At 44.2% G+C, this 23558-nt stretch overlaps 1 pseudogene; it reads right to left on the bottom strand.

Moving 5' to 3' along the window:
- Window positions 1–1140: 1140 nt before the first annotated feature.
- Window positions 1141–23558, bottom strand: part of LOC124657072 — a 34623-nt pseudogene continuing 12205 nt past the window's right edge.

Genomic DNA, 23558 nt, shown 5'->3' with positions numbered 1-23558 from the left:
AACACCGGAATATTTCTCGAGTACATTATTTCTGACAACCCAGATAATTCTCATCCATGCATAATAGCTGAGAACCTGTCAATTGAATTGAAACAATCACTAGTTAGTATATACGAACTATCGTTTGTGAACGAATAGAACGCTGCACACAATGCAAAGCAAAAACAATTATGCACCTTACATAGGTAAGCTAGGGACCTAGGGTAAAACTTTTGTTGTTAAATTAATTACATATTCCACGCTGAACAGATTTATATGCTATGTTTTGAAATTAAGGAGTCGACCGATATAAGGAAATGAAAACAGTGTTCCACTGTTGACTCCACCAAAGTAATTAGAATATTGAGGTCAGGGAATATATCCTCCAACTTTGCGCTATAAAAATAGCAAATAAATATGAATTCTCGCTGCTCCCACTGTTCACAAAAAGAAGACGCCCACGTTTCCCAAAATTTTACATTGACCAAGTATTTGGTCATTAAAATGTGGGTTATTTGTCATAAAAACTATGCCACTTGAACCATATTTTGAATATGAATCTAACGTTATCAATTTTGTATAATATAAATCTTGCATTGGTGGACTATTTTTTAGGAAGCTTGCACACCTTGTTTTCATGAATGAAGGGAGTACTTTAGAAAACCTAAAGTGTTTATGTGTTTACAGTGTTTTATAAAATATAAGACATGGAATACTTATTGGATGTGGTTCAAGCAAGTTTCATAGCCATTTGTCAGATTGTGTGTTTTATCGAATTAAACCGCAGACTCTGTTTTAAGCAAATATACCACTTTCAAAGATGAGACACCCTAAAGGCAGTAAAGGAAAATTAACCAGGTTATTTTTCCATAGCAATTCCAAAGACACATTTTTTATTTCCATGCTACTGTAGAAGTATATGAAACAAGCATAGAACAACTGAACAAGGTATCCTGGAAGAACCAACAAACAGTGACAGTGGATAAAAGGGCAATTTTTTATGATTCCAGGCCGACATGCAACCTGCATTTTCTTTTAAACTTGACCCTATTGACCTCTTATATTAGGGTGTGACTTGCATCCAGGCAATGAAACAAACTTCAGCTCGGTCATGTCATATCTTTGACAAGGTATGAAGTGTTTGAAGAATGTGAAATAAACACTTATAATTAGTTAATGGACAGCAAAGATGAGATAGTGAAGCAGATCATACGTTATCAGCTTAAAAATTGATAAGGAACCAGTGAAGGTGAATAGTGCGTGCAAAATTTCCATACCTATTTGTGGATCTTAGTAAAACATGGAGTGGTCCATATAGGAACTGGCCAATTTAACCGGCGCTGGGGAGCAACTACCTCGCTAGCATGTTTATCCTCCAAACTATATATTCCAACATCCCGACGGCTATGTCTCCCATCAATTAGCCAGTACTCAGCATCGTCTGCAAAATATACATGGTTTGGGAGCAGCCCTGGGTAATCCTTTGTGGAAATACAATATGTATGATTATGCCCGATGAACAGCGCGTCGTCTCCCAAAGTACGCACACCCTTGATACTTTGCTTGTCAAAGTTGACCTTGTATATTCCAATGCCAGTTGTTCGCAGCTCTTCAGGCTCAAATTGCGTATACGGTATACCTCTTCGATCTCCATATATGCAGCACATCACCAGACGGGGTCCGAGACATATAAACAGAATGTGCAATGTATGGCGATATGTCTTTGAGAATTATATCACGCCTGGCACATGAACCTTCAATGGTATATCGATGGATCCCACCTGCGCGATTCATCGCGTAGAATGCACCATCGTGAAATATGCAATCAGAGTACTCCGATTCAAGGAATGAGGTGGTAACCCAATGCCACACGTTAGAGCATCTCCACTCGTCCCCCGACGAGGCCCCCGGCGAGCCTTTTTTCCATCCGGACGGCGTAATTCGGTCCAGTCGCGCCCCCGGTTCCTCGTTTTCGTCCGGATTTGGGCCTAAATTCATCCGGCGATCTCACGCCATCCCCGGCCCCCCGGGGAGCGCTCGGGGACTCCGGACGAAACGAAAGCGCGGGAAATACCGAGGAAACTTCCCGCGCGTCTGGTGGCCCCAACTTATCGGCGAGAGAAACCGATCGTCGTCCTCATCGCATCGTCTTCCGCGCGCTGTAAAAGCCTGCCGCCGGTCTGCATTCGCCGGCCACGCGGCGAGTTAATGTCGTCGTCTTCCGCGCACGCATCGTCTTCGCGCGCACTAAAGGCTGCCGCCGGTCGGCTCGCCGCGGGCGCGTCGCATTCCACGCGGCATTTAATCCCCCGCGCCGGCCCGCGCCTATATGCGCCGCTCCGCTCGCGCGAGGCGTGCCCGTGCTCCACTCTCCCTCCACTCTCCCTCTACTCTCCCGATGGCGTTCTACGACGATGACGGCACAGCCAACAACGGCTTCCCCCGCCGGTCGCTCCACGCGTGGGAGGGGCACCTCCTCCACCAGGCGGGGTACCCCTGCCCGCCGGACACGAGGCCTCCCGGAGGCGGCTGGCGGCTAAGTGCTGGCGGCGTACCAATCCCGCCGCCGCCGCGGGGCCACGCCCTCGACGTCGCCATCGAGGAGGCTCGGATGGCGATGACGGATGAAGAGCGCGCCGACCCGCGCCACCACCCCGACAACTACACGAGGTGGAACTCGTTCTTCCTCCGGCGGTGGGAGCGGGAGGCCGGCGGCCTACGACGGCCCGCCGCCTCCGCCTCCGCGCAACAACGCCGCGGGCCGCCGACGTTGGTGGAGCGCGCCGGACGAGGACGGCTGGCGAACGTCCTCGAGCACATCGAGGGCGGCAACTTCCCGGTGCTCACGATGCCCCCTCCATCGAGGGCATCGGCGAGCCGCCGTCGGCGGAAACGTCTCGGCAGCCACGGCGCATGGCTGCCGGCTCGTCGTCTTCCGGATCGGCGCCGAGGTCATCCTTGGCGCCGGTGAAGAGGGAGGAGGCGACGTCGCCTTCGACGCCGGTGCGCGTCAAGAAGGAGCCGGCGTCTCCGCCGCCGACCAGAGGGCGCAGCAGCGGCGCCCTCGTCATCCGCGACCAGCCTTCCGCGCCGCAGAGCGGCCGGAAGAAGACGAAGAAAGAGGCCGCCGCAAACCAGCTCGCCGAGGAGGAGGCGAAGCGCGCGGAGGACGCCGCGATGGCGGAGGCGATCGCCAGGTCGCCGCATGACATGGAGGAGGAGAAGCGCGCGGACGACGCCGCCACCGGAGTGGGCCGAGGCGCGGCCGGGAGCGCCGGGAGGCGGAGCGGCGGCGGCGGCTGCGCCGGACCCGGCCGCCGCACGCCAACTCGCCGCCCGCGCCGCTCCAGCCGCCAACGACGATGTCGCGCGCTACCGCCGTCTCGCGACACCTCCATCCGGCGTCGCTGTCCCCGTCGTCGACCTCGAGTCCTCCGACGACGACCGGTACAAGCCATCCCCGGGCGGGGAAGACGCCGGCCGGGGCAGCGGCGGCCGGGGCCGCGCAGCCGAAGGTCAACGACGACGGCGGCGACTACACGGTGTTCTACCGCCATTTCGGCATGTAGAGCGCCATGTTTTAAAATTAGCGTTTGAATTCCCCTAGCCGAATTCGAAATATAGTCGAATTCGGCCTCTATGTATGAACTCCGCCCGTAATATAATAAATATCATTAAATTTAGCCTATATTCACCCGTTTTTAGCCGTAGTTTGTCAAGTTTCCGTTTTTTAAATTCGCATCGTCGACTTCGCCTGGGCACGCGGCTGGGAAACTACTACTCCCCACGCCAAATCTTCCTCCAATCCGGACGAAAATTTCGCCGGATTTGGGCGTGGGGAGCGCCAACGAGTGGGGATGCTCTTAGTGCCAACCCTCGATGGTGGCAACGGATGGGAGAGGGACCTGCTCGCCGGTGGCGGGGTTGAGCAGGTGGAGCTCGGAGCAGGCGTCGGCCGTGAAGAGCCACTGATACGTCCAATTTGCATCACTATTTTATATCATAATTTGCTGTTATTCATTGATATATTTCATATTGGGACACAATACTTATGTTATTTCATCTATTTTGCATGTTTCATCATTATTGGAGGATCGAACACCGGAGCCGGGATTCTGCTTGGAAAAAGCACCGTCGGAATGCAATATTTCGGAAGATCAAGCTGTGGAAGGAAATTATACCAAAAATCTTATTTTTCAAGATGACGAAGGAAGCCGGAAGGAGGAGTCGGGAGGAGCCGGGGTGGGCCCACACCCTAGGGCGGCGCGGCCCAGGCCCTGGCCGCGCCGCCATGTGGTGTGGAGGGCCCACGACCCCTTTCGCCTCCTTTTCTTCGCGAAACCCTTCGTCCCGAAGACCTAAGCCACAGAGGGTACCTCACGAAGAGTTACAGCCGCCTCTGCGGGGCGGAGAACACCGAGAGAGAAAAGAGCTCTCCGGCGGGCGAGGAATCCGCCGGGGAAATTCCCTCCGGGAGGGGAAATCGACGCCATCGTCACCGACATCGAGCTGGACATCATCACCATCATCATCATCATCATCTCCACCATCATCACCGCCATCTCCTCCGCAGCACCTCGTCACCGCCGTAGCAATTTGGGTTTGATCTTGATTGTTTGATAGGGGAAACTCTCCCGGTATTGATTCATACTTGTTGTTGATGCTATTGAGTGAAACCATTGAACCAAGTTTATGTTCAGATTGTTATTCATCATCATATCCCCTCTGATCATGTTCCATATGATGTCTCGTGAGTAGTTCGTTTAGTTCTTGAGGACATGGGTGAAGTCTAAATGTTAGTAGCGAACTATGGTTGAGTAATATTCAATGGTGTGATATTTAAGTTGTGGTGTTATTCTTCTAGTGGTGTCATGTGAACGTCGACTACATGACACTTCACCATTTATGGGCCTAGGGGAATGCATCTTGTATTCGTTTGCTAATTGTGGGGTTGCCGGAGTGACGAAACCTAAACCCCCGTTGGTATATCGATGCGGGAGGGATCGCGAGGATCTCGGAGTTTAAGGCTGTGGTTAGATTTATTCTTAATTACTTTCTTGTAGTTGCGGATGCTTGCAAGGGGTATAATCACAAGTATGTATTTAGTCCTAGGAAGGGCGGTACATTAGCATAGGTTCACCCACACAACACTTATCATAACAATGAAGATTATTTAGCCGTATGTAGCGAAAGCACTAGACTAAAATCCCGTGTGTCCTCGAGAACGTTTGGTCATTATAAGTAAACAAACCGGCTTGTCCTTTGTGCTAAAAAGGATTGGGCCACTCGCTGCAATTATTTCTCTCGCATTTTACTTACTCGTACTTATTTCATCTGTTACATCAAAACCCCACGAATACTTGTCCGTGAGCATTTACGGTGAAACCTTCATCGAAACTGCTTGTCAACACCTTCGCTCCTCGTTGGGATCGACATTCTTACTTATCGAAGATACTACGATACACCCCCTATACTTGTGGGTCATCAAGAATATTTTACGGCGCCGTTGCCGGGGAGTGAAGCGCTATTGGTAAGTGGAATTGGTAAGGGAAACCTTTCTTGTTTGTGCTGATTTTATTTCTGCACTGCTTGCTATAAGTCATTATGGAGAGATCTTCTCTTCAATTTCTATTTGGGAAATCTACTACTACTGCAACGGTAGTAGATGAGGTGCCAGGTGAGGAAGTGATACCATATAAAATACCTATGAAAATTATTGAACGTGTTATGGATAACCGCTATGAAGGGGATGGAGCTGTCCACCCGGTGATCATTTACTTGTTTTTGCATGAATTATGCGGGTTATTCAAATGTGCGGATATTGCTATGGATGAAGTGAGGAAGAAATTATTCTCTTTATCGCTGTCCGGTAAGGCGGCGCATTGGTATAAATTCTTGGATAATGGGGATTCTCTTGAATGGAATGATATTGTGCCCCGGTTTTATTCTAAGTTCTATCCTCCAAGTGAAATTCATAAGGATCGGAATCGCATATATAATTTTTGGCCTCATGATGGAGAGAGTATTGCCCAAGCTTGGGGAGATTGAAGTCTTTAATGCTCAAATGCCCCATTCATGAGCTTCCTGGTAATGTTATTATTGATAATTTCTATGCAAGACTTTCTTTTCAAGACAAGACCTTGCTTGGATACTTCTTGTTACGGATCATTTACACGCAACAAAGAAGAGTTTAAAAGGGACCTTCTAGATCGAATCCAAGAAAATGCGAAGGTTGGGAGAACGACAAGGATAGAGAATCGGGTATAATTTATGATTATAAATGCATTGAAGCTTTTATGGATGCTTGATTTATTTCGTAATATGAGTGCTACATATGGTCTTGATTCCCAAGTTGCTTGTAAATCTTTATAAAGCTTTTGCCTCTCATTATGAATTGCCTAAGAAGAATTTTGATAAGTATCATGAACCATACAAAGATAAAATTGATTCATCTATTAATAAGTGTGTTGTAATTGAAGCTGGCTGATCGTGTCATTCCTGAAGCTTATATTGAAAAAACTCCTTTCCCTGCTAAAATGAAAGAGTACTCTGTTATAAATAGTGCGGTTCATAAAAGTGAAAAGAAACCTAGAGAACCTGAAGAACAAATAAAAGTTGAACCTGCTGTTGCAATAGTTAAAGATCTTGTGACTGAAAATGTTGAGGATGGCCATATTATTTTACTGTGAAGATGCTTCTAATATTGTTTCACATCCTAATAAACCCAAACAAGCTAGTGTTCCTATGCTATCTGTTAAAATTGGTGATCATTGCTATTATGGATTATGTGATATTGGTGCAAGCGTTAGTGCTATTCCGTATGAGCTTTACACGGAGATTATGCACGAAATTGATTCTTGTGAACTTGAAGATATTGATGTGGTTATTCAGCTGGCTAATAGAGAAACTATTTCTCCAATTGGTATTGTTCGAGATGTGGAAGTTCTATGTGGTAAGATTAAATATCCTGCTGACTTTTTGGTACTTGGTTACTGCTTGCTAGTGATTATTGTCCTATCATTTTTGGTAGACCTTTTCTAAATACTTGTGGAGCTATTATAGATTGCAAGAAAGAGAAAATTTTGACTAAATTTGCTTGGTGAATCTTATGAGTTTAACTTCTCTAAATTTACTAAAACTCCTTATAAAGCTGATTTGCCTAGTAATGATTTTAAAATGGAGCAGTGTGCATCTATTGTTCTTGTTCCTAACAATCCTTTGCGGCAACATTTGGAGGATAGCGAGAGTGAAATTTTTAGGAAAGAAAGAGAGGAGCTTGAGGAGATTTTTCTTCGCCAACCTATTCTCAAGCATGATTTACCGGTGGAAGATTTGGGTACAACACCGCCACCTAAGGAAGATCCTGTTTTTGATTTAAAGCCTTTACTGATAATCTTAAATATGCTCATATTGATGATAAGAAAATATATCCTGTTATTATTAGTTCTAAGCTTACAGAGTTTGAAGAAGAAAGATTATTGCAAATATTGAGGAAACACCGAGGAGCTATTGGCTACACTCTTGATGATTTGAAGGGGATTTCTCCATCTATTTGCCAACATGCTATTAATATGGAAGATGATGCAAAGCTTGTTGTTGAACCTCGGCGTCGTCTAATTCCGAAGATGAAGGAAGTGGTAAGGAATGAGGTATTACGACTTCTTGAAAGTTTGGTATTATATATCCTATTGCGATAGTAGATGGGTTAGTCCTGTACATTGCGTTCCCAAGAAAGGAGGTATGATTGTTGTGCCTAATGATAATGATGAGCTCATTCCTCAAAGAGTGGTTGTAGGGTATAGAATGTGCATTGATTTTCGAAAAGTTAATAAAGTTACTAAGAAAGATCATTACCCTTTACCATTTATTGATCAAATGCTAGAAAGATTGTCTAAAAATACTCATTTTTGCTTTCTTGATGGTTATTACGGATTTTCACAAATTCTTTGTTAAAGCTAAAGATCAAGAGACAACCACCTTTACTTGTCCCTATGGAACTTATGCTTATAGACGTATGCCTTTTGGTTTATGTAATGCTCCTGCTACTTTTCAAAGATGCATGTACTGCTATTTTTCATGGTTTTTGTGAAAGTATTGTAGAGGTATTCATGGATGATTTTTTTGTTTATGGGAATTCTTTTGATAGTTGCTTGCGAAACCTTGATAAAGTTTTGCGAGAGATGTGAAAGAAACTAACCTTGTTCTTAATTGGGAGAAATGCCACTTTATGGTTAATGAAGGAATTGTATTGGGACACAAAATTTCGAGAGAGGTATTGAAGTTGATAGAGCTAAAGTTGAAGCAATTGAGAAGATGCCCTATCAGGGATGTTAAAGGTATTCGTAGTGTTCTTGGTCATCTTGGGTTTTATAGGAGGTTTATTAAAGATTTCTCCAAGATTTCAAAGCCTCTTACTAATCTTCTTCAAAAAGATGTACCATTTGTTTTTGATGATGATTGTAAGGAAGCTTTTGAAACTCTTAAGAAAGCCTTAACAAGCTGCTCCTATAGTTGAACCTCTGATTGGAATTTACCATTTGAAATTATGTGTGATGCTAGTGATTTTCTTTGTAGGCGTTGTTCTTGGACGGCGAGTAGATAAAAAGCTGAATGTTATTCATTATGCTAGTAAAACTCTTGATGCTTGCTCAAAGAAATTATGCTACAGCTGAAAAGGAATTATTAGGCTGTAGTTTTTGCTTGTGATAAATTTAGATCTTATATTGTTGATTCAAAAGTCACTATTCATACTTGATCATCTTTGCAATTAGATACCTAATGACAAAGAAAGATGCTAAGCGAGGCTTATTAGATGGGTACTTCTTTTGCAAGAATTTGATTTACATATTGTAGATAGGAAAGGTGCTGATAATCCGGTTCTTGATAATTTGTCTAGATTGGAAAATATTGCTTATGATCCTGTTCCTGTTAATGATAGTTTTCCAAATGAACAATTGGCTGTGATAAAGGTGAGCTCGCGAGACAGGTCCTTGGTATGCTGATTATGCTAACTTTATTGTTTCCAAGTACTTGCCTCCAACCTTTTCGGCTCGGCAAAGGAGGAAATTCTTTTATGATTTGAGGCATTATTTACGGGATGACCCACACTTATATAAAGAAGGAGTGGATGGTATTATGCGAAGATGTGTTCCCGAATATGAACAACAAGAGATATTGAGTAAATGTCATGGCGGTGCTTATGGAGGACATCACGCCGGAGATAGAACCGCGCAAAAAGTTCTACAATCAGGTTTTTATTGGCCAACTCTCTTCAAAGATGCAAGGAAGTTTATTTTATCTTGTGATGAATGCCAAAGGGTTGGTAATATCTCCGGACGCAATGAAATGCCTATGAATTATACTCTTGTTATTGAACCGTTTGATTGTTGGGGATTTGACTTCATGGGACCTTTTCCCTCTTCAAAAGGTAACACTCATATACTTGTTGCTTGTTGATTATGTTACTAAATGGGTGGAAGCCATACCTACAAAAAGTGCTGATGGTGAGACCTCTTTAAAAATGCTTTTAGATATTATTTTTCCTAGATTTGGAGTGCCTAGATATATTATGAGTGATGGAGGTTCTCATTTTATTCATGGAGGTTTTAGAAAAACTCTTGCTAAGTATGGAATTAATCATAGAATTGCTTCCGCTTATCATCCTCAAACTAGTGGTCAAGTAGAATTATCAAATAGAGAGATTAAATCTATCTTGCAGAAAACCGTTAATAAATCTAGAAAGAATTGGGCTAGTAAATTGAAGGACGCACTATGGGCTTATAGAACTGCTTATAAAAACCCCATGGGAATGTCACCTTATAAAATGGTTTATGGAAAAGCTTGTCATTTACCTTTAGAGCTAGAACACAAAGCTTATAGAGTCTGTTAGAGAATTAAATAAAGATCCTAAACTTGCCGGTGATAAGAGGTTGCTACAATTAAGTTCTCTAGATGAATGGAGAAGTGAAGCTTATGAAAATGCTAAACTCTTTAAAGAAAAAGTTAAAAAATGGCATGATAGGAGGATCATCAAAAGAGAGTTTAATATTGGGGATAAAGTCCTATTGTATCGGTCTCGTCTCGGATTCTTTGCGGGGAAATTACTCTCGAAATGGGAAGGACCATATGTTGTCGAGGAGGTGTATCGCTCAGGAGCAATTAAAATTAGCTCTCTCCAAGGTAATGCCACGCAAGTGGTGAATGGACAAAGACTCAAGCATTATATCTCGGGTGATTCTTATAATGTTGATGTTGATATTATTCAAGTGGAAACACCGGAAGCTTTCATCAAAGGACAAATTGACAGTCCGCCAGAACTCGACTTTGAATAGGTAACAGTACTGGTAATGAAAAGTACGCAATTTACTTTCCGAACATTATTTTTGTTGTTTTTGGAAAATATGAAAAATTACGAGTTCGAAACGGAGTGGAAAAGACGCACGAGGGGGCGAAACCACAGGCCGGCGCGGCCCAGCCTGGCCGCGCCGACCTATGGTTTGGCCGCCTCGTCGCTCCTTTCCGACTACGGTTCGATGCGGTACTTTCCGTTTGTTGCGAAAATTTTTGTTATAAAATCCCCGGACCCACTGGAGGTCCGTATATCGTTTTCTCGACGTGTTTTGTTTCGAGTTGTTTACGCCGGATTTGCTTCGGATCTAGAGCCACCATGTCTTCGTCGGAAGCTCCGAAGGACAACTCCGGCAAGGATGTTGGCAACTTGTACATGGAGGAGCTGAAGATGCACCCCAAGGAGTTGCTTGCTCGTTGAAGGAGAAGCTGCAGGTCAAGGATGTCCGGGGTCCTAAAGGAGAAGGAAGCCTGGAAGACGGGATGGAGAAGCTAGAACAAGAGGTTTTCAAGTACAAGAAGATGGCTGAGCGTGAGGTGGATATCTTCCACGGGATTGTGTCCGAACTCATTCTGCTGAACATGAGAAGGAAGCTGGAAAGCTTTGGAGCGACATCCTCTCACTTCACGACACCACCAACAAGCTCCAAGCACAACTCTATGACGTTCGGAATCAAAGCGTGAGTATGAAAACAGGTTTAACTACATAAGCCGTCTTTGCCGGTTTCAGGATTCCCGAGACCAAGATGTCGTTTCTTGATGGAGAGCCTCTTCCTTGGAAGTCCGATGACGGGAATTCATCACCACCATCTCCTCAGGAGTAATTCATCATCGGTATTGGCATCCCCTTGGTTTGTTCCAAGCTTGGGGGAATGCCGCGGTATCACATTATCACTACCTTTTACTTTTATTGTCAAGTAGTGTCATATCATGAATAGGGAAGTTATCGTATAAGATGGGTTGCGTTTGGAAGTATCTCTCCTTTAGTTGTCTATGTATCCCTTGGTGTGAGTTATCGATATGGAATATTAATGAGAAGTCTTATCATTTACATATTGCACATCTTATTTTAGTTTGCAATCTCTATGATTCATCTTGTTGTTAGTATTGGTATCACTTTGGGAGCATTGAATAAATCTATTTGGTTTTGGCAAACTTAGCATTGGTCAATAGCAACAACACTTTGAGGTTTAAATAGAAAAGAGAAATACATGTAGATGTTTCATTGTCTTTCTTGTTAGCTCATAGCTCATTATTCTGAAGTTAAAATTGTTTGTGCTTACAAGGAAGATGCATGATTGTTTCTATCATATGTATATTTGTTTGTTTCCCTCGACTCTTATGCTTGCTAATTAACCTTGCTAGCCAAAGACATGTACTGAGAGGGAATACTTCTCGTGCATCCAAACCTTCAACCAAACCTATGTTATTTGTGTCCACCATACCTACCTATTACATGGTATTTTCTGCCATTCCAAGTAAATACTTCATGTGCTACCTTTAAACAATTCAAAACTTAGTATCTCTTATTTGTGTCAATGTTTCATAGCTCATGAGGAAGTATGTGGTGTTTTATCTTTCAATCTTGTTGGGCAATTTCCACCAATGGACTAGTGGCTTCATCAAGCTTATCCAATAATTTTGCAAAAAGAGCTGGCAATGGGATTCCCGGTCCCAAATTAATTAAACTAAATAGACACTCCTCCATGGTATGTGATTGATGGACGGCACCGAAGGATTCGGTTAGCCATGGCTTGTGTAAGCAAAGGTTGGGGGGAGTGTCATCATCATCATAAAGCTAAAATAAAAAGGCACTCCTTCATGGTATGAGATTGTTGGCGGGCACCGAGGATTCGGTTAGCCATGGTTTGTGAAAGAAAGGTTGGAAGGAGTGCCACACAAAAGGAAAATATTATGGGAGCCGCTCTTAGGAGGTTGTACGGCAAGGGGGTTAGAGTACCCGCTACCGGTCGTTGACAACAATAAACACCTCTCAAAATGTTACTTTTATTACCTCTATATGATTTCAAAGCTGAAAGAGCTCTAGCACATGATTTAATCCACTGCTTCCCTCTGCGAAGGGCCTGTCTTTTACTTTATGTTGAGTCAGTAAACCTATTTCTCTCCATCTCAAGCAAGCATTTGAGTAGTTGTGATCAAACCATTACATTGTGATTTGCTACATCATGTCTTTTATTCTTCCTTGTTTAGTACAAGTTTTATCTGAATGAATATAGCTTTGCAAGTTATCAATGATTATGAAAAGACCATTATGATTGAGTATGCAAGTTATGCATTATAAACTTTAAACATAAGAGCGCTGCTCAAGTAGATTAATATAATTTGTTAAATGTTCTCTGACCAAGAACAAAGTTTGCCATCACCAACTATGATCCCTTATGCACCTTTATTTGTGATTACCTTATACTTGTTTCAAGTTGAGTTATATGGGGAAGTTGTTTACTATAATGTCCTGTGTGAATGAATATGATGCTTCTTGTCCGTATTTTATTTATCGACTCTTCACTCCATAAACATGTGGACATGTTTACAGAGGTCAGTTTCGCTTGGGGACAAGCGAAGTCTAAGCTTGGGGGGAGTTGATACGTCCAAATTGCATCACTATTTTATATCATAATTTGCTTGTTATTCATTGATATATTTCATATTGGGACACAATACTTATGTTATTTCATCTATTTTGCATGTTTCATCATTATTGGAGGATCGAACACCGGAGCCGGGATTACTGCTGGAAAAAGCACCGTCGAATGCAATATTTCGGAAGATCAACTGTGGAAGGAAATTATACCAAAAATCTTATTTTTCAAGATGACGAAGGAAGCCGGAAGGAGGAGCCGGGAGGAGCCGGGGTGGGCCCACACCCTAGGGCGGCGCGGCCCGAGGCCCCGGCCGCGCCGCCATGTGGTGTGGAGGGCCCACGACCCCTTTCGCCTCCTTTTCTTCGCGAAACCCTTCGTCCCGAAGACCTAAGCCACGAGGGGTACCTCACGAAGAGTTACGGCCGCCTGCGCGGGCGGAGAACACCGAGAGAGAAAGAGCTCTCCGGCGGGCGGGAATCCGCCGGGGAAATTCCCTCCGGGAGGGGAAATCGACGCCATCGTCACCGACATCGAGCTGGACATCATCACCATCATCATCATCATCATCTCCACCATCATCACCGCCATCTCCTCCGCAGCACCTCGTCACCGCCGTAGCAATTTGGGTTTGATCTTGATTGTTTGATAGGGAAACTCTCCCGGTATCTGATTCATACTTGTTGTTGATGCTATTGAGTGAAACCATTGAACCAAGTTTATGTTCAGATTGTTATTCATCATCATATCACCTCTGATCATGTTCCATATGATGTCTCGTGAGTAGTTCGTTTAGTTCTTGAGGACATGGGTGAAGTCTAAATGTTAGTAGCGAACTATGGTTGAGTAATATTCAATGGTGTGATATTTAAGTTGTGGTGTTATTCTTCTAGTGGTGTCATGTGAACGTCGACTACATGACACTTCACCATTTATGGGCCTAGGGGAATGCATCTTGTATTCGTTTGCTAATTGTGGGGTTGCCGGAGTGACAAAACCTAAACCCCCGTTGGTATATCGATGCGGGAGGGATCGCGGGATCTCGAGTTTAAGGCTGTGGTTAGATTTATTCTTAATTACTTTCTTGTAGTTGCGGATGCTTGCAAGGGGTATAATCACAAGTATGTATTTAGTCCTAGGAAGGGCGGTACATTAGCATAGGTTCACCCACACAACACTTATCATAACAATGAAGATTATTTAGCCGTATGTAGCGAAAGCACTAGACTAAAATCCCGTGTGTCCTCGAGAACGTTTGGTCATTATAAGTAAACAAACCGGCTTGTCCTTTGTGCTAAAAAGGATTGGGCCACTCGCTGCAATTATTTCTCTCGCATTTTACTTACTCGTACTTATTTCATCTGTTACATCAAAACCCCCGAATACTTGTACGTGAGCATTTACAGTGAAACCTTCATCGAAACTGCTTGTCAACACCTTCTGCTCCTCGTTGGGATCGACATTCTTACTTATCGAAGATACTACGATACACCCCCTATACTTGTGGGTCATCAGCCACCCGTGCGAAGATCCGACGATATTGCGCTCCCAGATGGAGGGATCGGGGATGCGCGTCTTGTAGGTGCTTTTGTCGGCCAGGCTGAAGAGTTCTGCGGCGCGGGGGCCGCCGCCGGCGGTGGTGTAGAGGAGGCAGGGTGTTTGGGGGCTATCGTAGACGCCGAGGCGGCGGAGGGCGCAGTGTGGAGGTATCACCACCAGCCGACAGCAACTGGTCCAACCTGCCGGCCGACGTCCTCACCACCGTTCTAGGTCAGCTCGAGTTCCCGGACCTCTTCAGCTCCGCCGTCATCTGCAAATATCTTTTTGCCAAACTTGCGCAGTTGTCAACGGGGATTACATGGAAATTCCTATACATCGGCAACGGCCAGCATCGGCCACCCGCACACGCTTGGGAGGCTAAGGGCATCTCCAACCGGGCGACCCAAACGGACGCGCTGGGCCGTCCGTTTTGGGCCGTTTGCGTGCCCGAGCGGACGCGCGGACGGAGCCCCGCGTCCGCGCGTCCGTTTGGGTCGCGCGCTGCGCCCAACGCGGTAGATTTGGGTCGCGGCGCCCTATGGTATGTTTTTCTTGTAAATTCACTAGAAAACGCAAAAAAATATTATATAAAATATATAAAATAGTACAAATGCTCAAAATGTATTACACATTACATAGTCCATGTAATCAAGGATAAAGTATTATTCAAATAGAATGAAAAAACGATACAAATGCTCTAGGCTTCAGGATTTCCTTCATCATTGTTGTTTGCGGCATTGTTGCCTACGTGTCTGCCACATGTGCTCGACCAAATCAGCCTCGAAGCTGGTTGTGTACAGACTAGATCTCGAATTTCATGGTGCGCATGAAGAATGTCCTGGAATGATGCCGGAGCACCTTGCTGAGGAGTAACCAACTCTCTTTGGCCTTCCCAGTCATTATCAAAGAGTGAATCATCCCGCTCTACCTCAACAATCATGTTATGCATAATTACACAAGCGGTCATCACCTCCCACAGAGTTTGCACATCCCAGGCTCTGGCAGGGTGTCTAACGATAGCCCAACGAGCTTGGAGGATGCCAAACGCCCGCTCGACATCTTTCTGGGCTGCCTCCTGCTCTTTGGCAAACCTTGCCTCCTGCTCTGAGTTGGGGTTTCGGATTGTCTTCACGAGTGTAGCCCAAGGTGGATAGATACCATCAGCAAGGTAGTACCCCTTCATGTACTGGTGGCCATTGATCTCAAAATCCACATCAGGGGACTCGACCGTACGCTAGCCTATCAAACACCGGAGAGCGCTGCAGCACTATTGATGTCATTGTGCGAGCCGGCCATTCCGAAGAATGAGTGCCAAATCCATGTGTCATGGGAAGCAACGACTTCAAGAATGACTGTGCACCCCTCGGAATGGCCGCGTATGCCCCCGCCAACCAAAGGGGCAGTTCTTCCACTCCCGGTGCATGCGGTCTATGCTGCCAAGCATCCCAGGAAAACCCCGGAAGCGTTGATCGACAACGGACGAGTTGTGTCCTCCGCATTAGGTTGCCGGAGGTACTTGTTCTCCGAACGAACCGATCACCGCTCTGCGGAACCCGTACATCGATTCCAAGCCGGTTGACTCACTCATGCGCGTGTACTCATCTACGAAATCACCGGCAACGCCATATGCGAGCATCCTAATCGCTGCCGTGCATTTCGGTACGAAGAGAGGCCTACCTTGCCAATTGCATCCACTTTCGCACGAAGTAGTCGTCGTAGATCTTCACGCCATCCATTATCCGGCGGAACAGCGGCCTGGTCATCCGAAAACGACGGCGAAACAAGGACGGCACGAACAATGGATTGGGTTTGAAGTAGTCGTTGTAGAGCTGGTCGTGGCCGCGTTCTCTTTTGCGGTCCAAGGCGGCCGCGCGCCCCGGCAAGGACCCCCAGTGCACGGGGATTTGCGAGACGATGTGCTCGTGGATGAGCAGTGATACGTCTCCGACGTATCGATAATTTCTTATGTTCTATGCCATATTATTGATGATACCTACATGTTTTATGCACACTTTATGTCATATTCGTGCATTTTCTGGAACTAACCTATTAACAAGATGCCGAAGAGCCAGTTCTCGTTATCTGCTGTTTTTGGTTCCGAAATCCTAGTAAAGAAATATTCTCGGAATTGGACGAAATCAAGACCCGGGTCCCTATTTTTCCCGGAGCCTTCCAGAACACCCGAGAGCCGCCGGAGGGAAGCCCGGGGGCCCCACACCACACCCGGCGCGGCCGAGGAGGGGCCGCGCCGCCCTATGGTGTGGGCCCCCGAGCCCCTCCGAGGCTGCCCTTCCGCCTATTTAAAGCCTCCGTCGCGAAAACCACGATACGAAAAACCACGATACGAAAAACCTTCCGGAGCCGCCGCCATCGCGAAGCCAAGATCCGGGGGACAGGAGTCTCGTTCCGGCACCTGTCGGAGCGGGGAAGTGCCCGGAAGGCTTCTCCATCGACACCGCTGCCATCTCCACCGCCATCTTCATCGCCGCTCGTTGCTCCCATGAGAAGGGAGTAGTTCTCCATCGAGGCTCGGGGCTGTACCGGTAGCTATGTGGTTCATCTCTCTCCTATGTACTTCAATACAATAATCTCATGAGCTGCCTTACATGATTGAGATTCATATGATGATGCTTGTAATCTAGATGTCACTATGCTAGTCAAGTGAGTTTTACTTATGTGATCTCCGGAGACTCCTTGTCCCACGTGTGTAAAGGTGACGAGTGTGTGCACCGTGTGGGTCTCTTAGGCTATATTTCACAGAATACTTATTCACTGTTATGAATGGCATAGTGAAGTGCTTATTTATATCTCTTTATGATTGCAATGTGTTTTGTATCACAATTTATCTATGTGCTACTCTAGCAATGTTATTAAAGTAGTTTTATTCCTCCTGCACGGTGTAATGGTGACAAGTGTGTGCATCCGTGTTAGTACTTGGTTTATGCTATGATTATGATCTCTTGTAGATTATGAAGTTAACTATTGCTATGATGGTATTGATGTGATCTATTCCTCCTACATAGTGTGAAGGTGACGGTGTGCATACTATGTTAGTACTTGGTTTAGTCGAATTGATCTTTCATGCACTCTAAGGTTATTTAAATATGAACATTGAATTGTGGAGCTTGTTAACTCCGGCATTGAGGGTTCGTGTAATCCTACGCAATGTGTTCATCATCCAACAAGAGTGTAGAGTATGCATTTATCTATTACTGTTATGTGATCAATGTTGAGAGTGTCTACTAGTGAAAGTCTAATCCCTAGGCCTTGTTCCTAAATATCGCTATCGCTGCTTGTTTCATCGTTTCTATCGCGTTACTACTCGCTGCGTTACTACTTCTTGTTTACTCGTCTCGGGCAAAGCACTTTTCTAGTGCCGTTGCTACTACTTATTCATACCACCTGTATTTCACTATCTCTTCGCCGAACTAGTGCACCTATTAGGTGTGTTGGGGACACAAGAGACTTCTTGCTTTGTGGTTGCGGGGTTGCATGAGAGGGATATCTTTGACCTCTTCCTCCCTGAGATCGATAAACCTTGGGTGATCCACTTAAGGGAAACTTGCTTGCTGTTCTACAAACCTCTGCTCTTGGAGGCCCAACACCGTCTACAAGAATAGAAGCTCCCGTAGACATCAAGCACTTTTCAGGCGCCGTTGCTCGGGAGGAAAGGTAAAAAGGCACTCATACTCCGGTTCCAGGTAACAGTACTTTTCTGGCGCCATTGTATTTGTGCTCGAAGCTATTTCCTTTAGATCCTGAAATTGCATCTTTTTGTTTCTTGTTTACACTAGTTTGGCATAATGGACAACAATGAGCTTCTTATTCTATTTCCTGATTTAAAACATGGATTGTTTGATGCGAAAATTAAAAAACCTATGGAATCTTATTTGCATGCTGGTAGTAATATTAGTATGAACGCTTTGAACACCATTGTTGATAATAATGTAGAAAGTTCTAAGCTTGGGGAAGCTGGTTTTCATGATCTTTTTAGTCCCCCAAGCATTGAGGAGAAAATTTTCTTTGATGATACTTTGCCTCCTATTTATGATGATTATAATAGTGGTCTTTTGGTACAACCTACTATGGAGAGTAAATTTTGTTGTGATTATACTATGCCTCCTACACTTTATGAGAATAATAATGATAGCTACTTTGTTGAATTTGCTCCCACTACAACTAATAAAATTGATTATGCCTATGTGGAGAGTAATAATTGTATGCATGAGACTCATGATAAGAATGCTTTATGTGATAGTTATATTGTTGAGTTTGCTCATGATGCTACTGAAAGTTATTATGAGAGAGGAAAATATGGTTGTAGAAATTTTCATGTTACTAAAATGCCTCTCTATGTGCTGAAATTTTTGAAGCTACACTTGTTTTATCTTCCTATGCTTGTTACTTTGCTCTTCATGAACTTGTTTATTTACAAGATTCCTATGCATAGGAAGCATGTTAGACTTAAATTTGTTTTGAATTTGCCTCTTGATGCTCTCTTTTGCTTCAAATACTATTTCTTGCGAGTGCATCATTAAAACTGCTGAGCCCATCTTAATGGCTAAAAAGAAAGAACTTCTTGGGAGATAACCCATGTGTTATTTTGCTACAGTACGTTGTTTTATATTTGTGTCTTGGAAGTTGTTTACTACTGTAGCAACCTCTCCTTATCTTAGTTTTGAGTTTTGTTGTGCCAAGTAAAGTCTTTGATAGTAAAAGTAAGTACTAGATTTGGATTACTGCGCAGTTCCAGATTTCTTTGCTGTCACGAATCTGGGTCTACCTCCCTGTAGGTAGCTCAGAAAATTAAGCCAATTTACGTGCATGATCCTCAGATATGTACACAACTTTCATTCAATTTGAGCATTTTCATTTGAGCAAGTCTGGTGGCCTAATAAAATCCATCTTTACGGACTCGTTCTGTTTTGACGGATTCTGCCTTTTATTTTGCATTGCCTCTTTTGCTATGTTGGATGAATTTCTTTGATCCATTAATGTCCAGTAGCTTTATGCAATGTCCGAAGTGTTAAGAATGATTGTGTCACCTCTGAACATGTTAATTTTTATTGTGCACTAACCCTCTAATGAGTTGTTTCGAGTTTGGTGTGGAGGAAGTTTTCAAGGATCAAGAGAGGAGTATGATGCAATATGATCAAGGAGAGTGAAAGCTCTAAGCTTGGGGATGCCCCGGTGGTTCACCCCTGCATATTCTAAGAAGACTCAAGCGTCTAAGCTTGGGGATGCCCAAGGCATCCCCTTCTTCATCGACAACATTATCGGGTTCCTCCCCTGAAACTATATTTTTATTCCGTCACATCTTATGCACTTTGCTTGGAGCGTCGGTTTGTTTTTGTTTTTGTTTTGTTTGAATAAAATGGATCCTAGCATTCACTTTATGGGAGAGAGACACGCTCCGCTGTAGCATATGGACAAGTATGTCCTTAGGCTCTACTCATAGTATTCATGGCGAAGTTTCTTCTTCGTTAAATTGTTATATGGTTGGAATTGGAAAATGCTACATGTAGTAATTCTAAAATGTCTCGGATAATTTGATACTTGGCAATTGTTGTGCTCATGTTTAAGCTCTTGCATCATATACTTTGCACCCATTAATGAAGAAACACTTAGAGCTTGCTAATTTGGTTTCTCTAGAGTCTAGATAACATCTAGTATTGAGTTTTGAACAACAAGGAAGACGGTGTAGAGTCTTATAATGTTTACAATATGTCTTTTTATGTGAGTTTTGCTGCACCGTTCATCCTTGTGTTTGTTTCAAATAACCTTGCTAGCCTAAACCTTGTATCGAGAGGGAATACTTCTCATGCATCCAAAATACTTGAGCCAACCACTATGCCATTTGTGTCCACCATACCTACCCACTACATGGTATTTCTCCGCCATTCCAAAGTAAATTGCTTGAGTGCTACCTTTAAAATTTCCATCATTCACCTTTGCAATATATAGCTCATGGGACAAATAGCTTAAAAACTATTGTGGTATTGAATATGTACTTATGCACTTTATCTCTTATTAAGTTGCTTGTTGTGCGATAACCATGCTTACGGGGACGCCATCAACTATTCTTTGTTGAATATCATGTGAGTTGCTATGCATGTCCGTCTTGTCTGAAGTAAGAGAGATCTACCTCCTTAATGGTTGGAGCATGCATATTGTTAGAGAAGAACATTGGGCCGCCAACTAAAGCCATGATTCATGGTGGAAGTTTCAGTTTTGGACACATATCCTCAATCTCATATGAGAATAATAATTGTTGCCACATGCTTATGCATTAAAGAGGAGTCCATTATCTGTTGTCCATGTTGTCCCGGTATGGATGTCTAAGTTGAGAATAATCAAAAGCGAGAAATCCAAAATGCGAGCTTTCTCCTTAGACCTTTGTACAGGCGGCATGGAGGTACCCCATTGTGACACTTGGTTAAAACATGTGCATTGCAAAGATCCGGTAGTCCAAGCTAATTAGGACAAGGTGCGGGCACTATTAGTATACTATGCATGAGGCTTGCAACTTGTAAGATATAATTTACATAACTCATATGCTTTATTACTACCGTTGACAAAATTGTTTCATGTTTTCAAAATAAAAGCTCTAGCACAAATATAGCAATCGATGCTTTCCTCTTTGAAGGATCATTCTTTTTTACTTTTATGTTGAGTCGGTTCACCTATCTCTCTCCACCTCAAGAAGCAAACACTTGTGTGAACTGTGCATTGATTCTTACATACTTGCATATTGTACTTGTTATATTACTCTATGTTGACAATTATCCATGAGATATACATGTTACAAGTTGAAAGCAACCGCTGAAACTTAATCTTCCTTTGTGTTGCTTCAATACCTTTACTTTGATTTATTGCTTTATGAGTTAACTCTTATGCAAGACTTATTAATACTTGTCTTGAAGTACTATTCATGAAAAGTCTTTGCTTTATGATTCACTTGTTTACTCATGTCATTACCATTGTTTTGATCGCTGCATCCACTACATATGTTTACAAATAGTATGATCAAGGTTATGATGGCATATCACTTCGGAAATTATCTTTGTTATCGTTTTACACCGCTCGGGACGAGCGTGAACTAAACTTGGGGATGCTTTATACGTCTCCGACGTATCGATAATTTCTTATGTTCTATGCCATATTATTGATGATACCTACATGTTTTATGCACACTTTATGTCATATTCGTGCATTTTACGGAACTAACCTATTAACAAGATGCCGAAGAGCCAGTTCACGTTTTCTGCTGTTTTTGGTTCCGAAATCCTAGTAAAGAAATATTCTCGGAATTGGACGAAATCAAGACCCGAGGTCCCTATTTTTCCCGGAGCCTTCCGAACACCCGAGAGCCGCCGGAGGAAGCCCCGGGGGCCCCACACCACACCACGGCGCGGCCGGAGGGGGCCGCGCCGCCCTATGGTGTGGGCCCCCGGCCCCCTCCGAGGCTGCCCTTCCGCCTATTTAAAGCCTCCGTCGCGAAAACCCTGATACGAAAAACCACGATACGAAAAACCTTCCAGAGCCGCCGCCATCGCGAAGCCAAGATCTGGGGGACAGGAGTCTCTGTTCCGGCACCCTGCCGGAGCGGGGAAGTGCCCCCGGAAGGCTTCTCCATCGACACCGCTGCCATCTCCACCGCCATCTTCATCGCCGCTGCTGCTCCCATGAGAAGGGAGTAGTTCTCCATCGAGGCTCGGGGTTGTACCGGTAGCTATGTGGTTCATCTCTCTCCTATGTACTTCAATACAATAATCTCATGAGCTGCCTTACATGATTGAGATTCATATGATGATGCTTGTAATCTAGATGTCACTATGCTAGTCAAGTGAGTTTTACTTATGTGATCTCCGGAGACTCCTTGTCCCACGTGTGTAAAGGTGACAGTGTGTGCACCGTGTGGGTCTCTTAGGCTATATTTCCCAGACTACTTATTCACTGTTATGAATGGCATAGTGAAGTGCTTATTTATATCTCTTTATGATTGCAATGTGTTTTGTATCACAATTTATCTATGTGCTACTCTAGCAATGTTATTAAAGTAGTTTTATTCCTCCCGCACGGTGTAATGGTGACGAGTGTGTGCATCCGTGTTAGTACTTGGTTTATGCTATGATTATGATCTCTTGTAGATTATGAAGTTAACTATTGCTATGATGGTATTGATGTGATCTATTCCTCCTACATAGTGTGAAGGTGACGAGTGTGCATACTATGTTAGTACTTGGTTTAGTCGAATTGATCTTTCATGCACTCTAAGGTTATTTAAATATGAACATTGAATTGTGGAGCTTGTTAACTCCGGCATTGAGGGTTCGTGTAATCCTACGCAATGTGTTCATCATCCAACAAGAGTGTAGAGTATGCATTTATCTATTCTGTTATGTGATCAATGTTGAGAGTGTCCACTAGTGAAAGTCTAATCCCTAGGCCTTGTTCCTAAATATCGCTATCGCTTGCTTGTTTCTTGTTTTCTTGCGTTACTACTCGCTGCGTTACTACTTCTTGTTTATCGTCCCGGGCAAAGCACTTTTCCGGTGCCGTTGCTACTACTTATTCATACCACCTCGTATTTCACTATATCTTCGCCGAACTAGTGCACCTATTAGGTGTGTTGGGGACACAAGAGACTTCTTGCTTTGTGGTTGCGAGGGTTGCATGAGAGGGATATCTTTGACCTCTTCCTCCCCGAGATCGATAAACCTTGGGTGATCCACTTAAGGGAAACTTGCTCGTCGTTCTACAAACCTCTGCTCTTGGAGGCCCAACACTGTCTACAAGAATAGAAGCTCCCGTAGACATCAAGCGGCGCAGCATCCGTGAAAAATTCGTCGTCGGACTCCTCTTCTGACGACGTGTCGATGAAGTTCTTGAAGTAGTATTCGTCATCGCTGTCCACCATGATCTGAAAAGGGACACATTTTAGTTCGAGCATTTGAACAAACACCTCGCAGGCGGAGGCGATCCAAATGCTACTGTAGGGACCTGCAGAAGCGGCTGTCTCAGACGACGTGCGGTCCGGAAACACGGTGCACGAGAGCTCACCTCCGACGGAAACGGCGCAGTACGCGAACG

This window comes from Lolium rigidum, chromosome 5, assembly GCF_022539505.1.
Source record: "Lolium rigidum isolate FL_2022 chromosome 5, APGP_CSIRO_Lrig_0.1, whole genome shotgun sequence".
Taxonomy (NCBI): Eukaryota; Viridiplantae; Streptophyta; class Magnoliopsida; order Poales; family Poaceae; genus Lolium; species Lolium rigidum.
The sequence above is the reverse complement of the archived record's forward strand: the minus strand, read 5'-3'. Positions and strand labels throughout refer to the sequence as shown.